This window comes from Mastomys coucha, unplaced genomic scaffold, assembly GCF_008632895.1.
Source record: "Mastomys coucha isolate ucsf_1 unplaced genomic scaffold, UCSF_Mcou_1 pScaffold17, whole genome shotgun sequence".
Classification (NCBI taxonomy): Eukaryota; Metazoa; Chordata; class Mammalia; order Rodentia; family Muridae; genus Mastomys; species Mastomys coucha.
Window position 1 is genome coordinate 4320775 of NW_022196899.1, and position 6455 is coordinate 4327229.

General features: G+C 44.8%; 1 pseudogene; it reads left to right on the forward strand.

Moving 5' to 3' along the window:
- The first annotated feature begins 724 nt into the window (after positions 1-724).
- LOC116094843 lies at positions 725-5043 on the forward strand (annotated as a pseudogene).
- Positions 5044-6455: the final 1412 nt, after the last annotated feature.

Genomic DNA, 6455 nt, shown 5'->3' on the forward strand with positions numbered 1-6455 from the left:
AGTGGGTACCGTAAAAGAAATTAATACAAGTGAAAGGCAATTTTATATTCCCTGGAGCCATAAACCTTGATGTGAACAGAACAAAAACAGCGAAAAATAAAATAAAATAAAATAAAATAAAATAAAGAAGCAAAGTAGATAGAGTAATGCAAGGAAATAGCTTTCCCGCATTGTATATATTAAGAATTATTTTAAGAGAAGAAAGAAAAGAAATAGAGAGAAAAGGACAGCTGGGCAGTGGTGGCGCATGCCTTTAATCCCAGCACTTGGGAGGCAGAGGCAGGCGGATTTCTGAGTTCGAGGCCAGCCTGGTCTACAGAGTGAGTTCCAGGACAGCCAAGGCTACACAGAGAAACCCTGTCTCGAAAGAAACGAAAAAAAAAAAAAAGCTAGAAAGAAGACAAAGCAAGCATAGAAATCTCTTTATTCTTTTGATGACAATCAATCTTTTTAAACAGCCAAATAGTTGACACAGATATAAAACCCATGGAGTCGTCACCCTCATTTAGAGGAGCTACAATGATTTTGCTGGCTCAACCCCAGCTCCTTTCCTGAGGACATGAGAGGAACCCTCGGCACCAAGCCTGTTGCTCTTATCCTCACCCAAAGCTTGCCTCTCTACCTGCGTCAATGACAAGTTTCAACCTGGAAACCAGCAGGCAATGTTGCTCTGCCTTGGACTTTCCTGAGTTAAAGACTTTGGTAGCACCAGAGACAAACCGGGATGCAGCAGATCAGGAACACAAGGCTGCGTTGCCCTGGCTCCGGCTGCAAGGTGCTCCAGCGGCATTTGTTCTGCACCGGGCTCTTTGGTACTTGGCACAAGAGTCCAGTCTAGACAGCCTCGTGTTCCTGATATTCAAGTACCTCTGTTTCCATTGATTCTGATGATCCATAAGGAGTAAAGGAGCAGGACTCAGGCAGACAGCAGAAGTCTCGGGATAAAACATAGCAATCTTAAGGTTTTCTTTTTTCCCCAGCATCCAAGCCATAAACACGTTCTGTTGAAATAGGTAAGAACCTCAGAGGAAGTTACATCGTGAAGTAAAAGCTCTCGTATTGCCAAAATCCAGTTAGTGTGAACTGCTTGCTGTCAACCGCTGGTGTGAACCGCTTGCTGACCACCGCTGGTGTGAACGGCTTGCTGACCACCGCTGGTGTGAACCCCTTGCTGACCACCGCTGGTGTGAATGGCTTGCTGACCACCGCTGGTGTGAACCCCTTGCTGACCACCGCTGGTGTGAACCCCTTGCTGACCACCGCTGGTGTGAAACTGCTTGCTGACTTTGCTTGACAAAGTGCTGCCAGCACATAAACATCTCAGATCACAATTCTCCAAATTACTTTTAATTTCATCTTTGATGATTTTCACCATGTGCTAAAAGGATCTCTTTATGCTTTTTTTTTTCCTTTGGGAAAGGAAATTTTGCATGAGTTTTGGTAAAGGATGTTAATGAGCCGGGCAAGCCTTTAATCCTAGCACTTGGGAGGCAGAGGCAGGTGATTTCTGAGTTCCAGGCCAGCCTGGTCTACAGAGTGAGTTCCAGGATGGCAAGGGCTACACAGAGAAGCCCTGTCTCAAAAAAAAAAAAAAAAAAAAAAAAAAAAAACAACAACAACAACAAAGGATGTTAATGTATATAACGGTAGTCTTTCTAAACAAAATAATTCTTTGGGAAAAAAAAAAACCTCAGCCACTATGGAATCATACAGTAACTCTGCCTGCTCTTATACAAGAATCTCCATTGTGCCCCCTGTTTGCACCAAGAATAGAGAAAAGTTAAAGATTTATGATTTCAGAAACTCTTAGGCACGTATACCTGGTCCCAAGGAGGAAAATAGACAATCTAGAGAAACAGTAGCCCAGACCCAGAGTCCGAGGCCTTGGTATTTGAGGGCAAGAGTTCAGTATAGGAACAGTGCCCAGGATTGATTCCCTAGGTACCTGACGTACAGAATGCATAGCAAGATCTGGTAGTCTCCACAAGAAGCAGACTCTGTTAAGAGGTTAGACTGGCTTGATCCCCATCTGTCATATATACAGGAGCATACATTGAAGGGATTATGATGGTATGACATAATTAAAGACAAGTCAGGTATCAGGACCTTCCCTTTGGCGAGTGTATGAGAAGAACAGACCCACGTTGTAAGACGGAGGCACATGGGATTCCAATTAGGAGACAGCTCAGTGTTTGTTATGCTACATGGTACAACTACTGCATCTTGCCCCTCGAGGAATGAAAATTGCTCTTCTATCTTTGCTTCTCAGGACTCAGTGTCTAGCACTCCCTGACCACAAAGGCTGGGAGCAGACAGGAGGAAGCGTAAAGGACACCCACCTAGTGGGGTTGCTGAACCTTAGAGAACACGAGAGACTTAGATGCTTGCTGAACTTACTGCTTTTGCCTAGAAGAAAACCACTGTAATAAAGTTTCATCCTGGATGTTGAAAAACAAGCCAAACGAGTTAATAGCAAACACGGAAAAGATCATCTATTTCCTGGAATCACTAAGCCTGCTTTCAACATTAGCTGAGATTAAACCACTATGCAAATATAGACTATAAAAAGAGTAGCCTTTTTTCCCCCAATAAACACCCAGCTATCTTGATTCACCCTCATAGCATGTTAGTCTCCCTCTCTTGATGACTCTACACCTCCTCTCTGGGACCTGAACTCCACTGGAGCTAGACTCAGGCATCCAGTCTCTTGGCCATCCTCAGGCTCTTCGCCCTTATCTTCAGCATACTACGCTTTGCAGATTGGCACTCGATTGCCTTGGAAGACATCAAAGCCTTGAAAACTCAATCCTCAGCACTACATAAACAGAGCCTGCTCCTGAACACCTGTAATCCCAACACCTTCAAGGTAAAGGCAGTAGGATCAGAAGTTCAAAGCCATCCTCAGCTACTGTCTTAGTCAGGGTTTCTATTCCTGCACAAACATCATGACCAAGAAGCAAGTTGAGGAGAAAGGGTTTATTTGGCTTACTTCCACATTGCTGTTGATCACCAGAGGAAGTCAGGACTGGAACTCAAGCAGGTCAGGAAGCAGGAGCTGATGCAGAGGCCATGGAGGGATGTTCCTTACTGGCTTGCCTCCCCTGGCTTGCTCAGCCTTCTCTCTTATAGAACCCAAGACTTCCAGCCCAGGGATGGCACCACCTACAAGGGGCCCTACCCCCTTGATCACTAATTGAGAAAATGCCCCACAGCTGGATCTCATGGAGGCACTTACCCAACTGAAGCTCCCTTCTCTGTGATAACTCCAGCCTGTGTCAAGTTGGCACACAAAACCAGCCAGTACAACTACCATAGCAACTTGAAGGCATGAGTCCATATTGAGAGAGAAAAGGAGAGAGAGGGAGATAGACAGAGACAGAGACAGAGACAGACAGGCAGGCAGACAGGCAAACAGACAGACAGAAACAGAGAAAGAAAATTGTTCTTCAGTCTACAGTCTATAGTCCCACAGGCCCCATTGAATGGGACATCATCAGAAGACTGAGGCATGGTTGCCAAGTAGCCCAGGAATTCTGTGGGAAAAGCAGCCAGGCTTCCAGGGCGATCTCAATTCCGCATTTAATCATGCTTCAAACGCCAGAGCACAGTCCCTTCAAGCCTTGCCTGAATCTGTGTCATTGTCTTGAACAGTTTCCAGGCTGCTCGGGAGAGGCACCACAGCAAAGGTGGCTCAAGCGTCTTTGCTCATGATCTAGCTTGAGTTCCCCAGAGGATTTGCAGCCAGAAAGGTGATCCTTCCTGGAAGCTGCTGATGGGTAAAGGGGTCTTCTGGTTGCTTCCTCTGCCCTTTATCAAGATCAGTCAGACTGAGTATTCTCCGAGCAGCCTTCCCATGAAGATGTAGAACCCTCACCTCCTCCTGCACCATGCCTGCCTGGAGGCTGCCACGCTCCCACCTTGATGATAACGGACTAAAACCCCTGAACCTGTGTGGAGGTCCAGTGGGAGCTATTCTGACATGTCCACTGGAAGTTGTCAAAACACGTCTGCCATCATCTTTGGGGACACTGTGTATTTCTGACGTTCAGCGGAGCACCACAGCTGGAGCCAGTGTCAACTGAGTGGTGCCTCCAGGACCTCTTCATCGTCTAAAGGTTATCCTGGAAAACGAGAGCCCTCCCTCATTGTGTGGAGGATTAGACCCCAGTTTGGTGGGGGGTGGCTCCCTCCAGAGCAAATGTACTTTGCTGCTCATTCAAACTGCAAGGAAAAGTTGAATGGTGCTTTTTGGATCCCGATTCTACCCAAGTACACATGATTTCAGCTGCAAGGGCAGGCATTTACTGTACATTTCTCCCGAGAAAAGAGTGAGGTCGTGTCATCTTATGCTCCCCATCCGCCGCAGGCCACTTCCTATAGAAATATGGACTAACCTAAACCTCATGTTACTGCAATCACTACAACCAACCCCATTTGGCTTATAAAGACTCAATTACAGCTCCATGCAAGGAATCGCGGGGGGGGGGGGGGGGGGGGGGGGAAGCAAATGGGCGCTTTTGAATGTATTCATAAAGTATATCAGGCAGATGAACTGGGAGGATTTTACAGGGGCATGTCTGCCTCCTATGCCGGCATAACAGAGACAGTTATCCATTTTGTTATTCATGAAAGTATAAAGCAAAACCTACTGGGATGCAAGACTGCTTCTATGACGGAAACTGATGAGGCATCTGTGTAAGAAGCATCGGATTTTGTGAGAACGATGCTAGCTGCTGCCACCTCAAAAACCTGTGCCACAACCATAGCATATCCACATGAAGCTGTAAGAACAAGGCTGCGTGAAGAAGGGACAAAATACAAATCTTTTTTTTTTTTCAGACACTGTCTTTGATTGTTCAAGGAGACGGCTATGGGTCTCTTTACCTCGGTCTAACAACTCATCCAGTGAGACAGATTCCAAACACAGCCATTATGATGGCCACCTATGAACTGGTGGTCTACCTTACTCAAACGATAGCAGCAGGGGCTACAGAGCAGGAAGACCAAAAGATCACAGTGGACCATGGAAGTTTGAAGCCATAGTAGTATCTAAATACTTCACATTTCCAACATTAAAATGTTTTGGTCACAGTTAAAAAAAATCTCCATCCTAAGGTGGACTTTAACGTATCAAACAGATGCACACAGCTCATGGTTTGGGGCTATTAAATAAGCTAGTGGATACTGACTCGGTGACGTGGGGAGCATCCTCATCCCTTCTCCAGTTATGGGATGCAGGAATGGGTGTAGTTTGGATTCCTAATGTGATTATCACCGCCTCATACCTGCATAGTATTTACTTTAGAAGTAGAAAACTAACGACTTGGATTTTTTTCTACCTACTTTCACATTAAGAATTTTAACCTCTGAATTATTTCCACATCTGAATAAGTTATTCTTTGTTGGTAGAGGAAATGGTAGTTTTCAGTTTTGCCCTTTATAGGCTCCCTGAAGGGATTCTAATATTTAGGACAATATAAATATTACAAAAAGACATGGTCGGCTATCAGATACGGCGAGTCTTAGTTGGCAGGGAGCCTGTAAGCGAGTGTGCTACATTGGACAGATGTTCTTCCTAGGCCCCTAAATGTTCTGTCATAGAGTCGGGCTAGTTTTCGTTAATTGTGTTAATAAGATATAGTTTTTAAAGCAACCTCTTTGAATACGTTAATATATATGCCCATTATAAAGGTGTTTGCTGCAATACTATAGATTTTCCTATGATGTTGCTATAGTGGCATATAAAACTTCTGCAATTAAGCTCTACTGTGGTACTCATCAGTCTACCTTAACTTAAAAAAAAAAGATTAGCCGGACTAAGTGCCATCTACCTCTCCGGCAGCATTCAGTCTCGGTAAAAAAAGAAAAAAGATAGCAGAAGTGAATCTGCCCCTACTCCTGCTCAGAGCTCTTAAGTCCTCTAAGCAAATAATCAGGGAAGAGAGCGAAAGGTGGAGTCTTTTAGTAGCAAATCCAGAGTTATGGGCCAGCAAGTTGGCTCAGTGACTTAAAAGTTCTTCTACCAAACTGACCACCTGCATTTGATCTCAGAGTCTACATGGTGGAGGGAGAAAATAAAAGTTGTCTTCTGACCTCTACATGTATGCCATGCTTACATTCAATACATGCATGCATGTGTGTGTACATGCGCACACACGCGCACACACAAACACGCGCACACACACATTTCTAATAATGGTAGATAAGACAGGAAAGAAAAGGAATGGAAATGGAGAAATCAATTTATTTTACTATTAATAATTGAGCTGCTTCTCTCTTAAAGAATTCAAGCGATGGCCATCTTTCTAGCTCTCCTACATCCTCTAGGACCCCATTGGGAAATAAAAGGAAGCAATAGCATTTTCCTTCACAAACAGTGTAGAAGGAGCTAGGGAGACAGCCCAGTGGATTTGCTGCACTAGTGTGAGGCTCTGAGTTCAAATCCCTAGGCTATG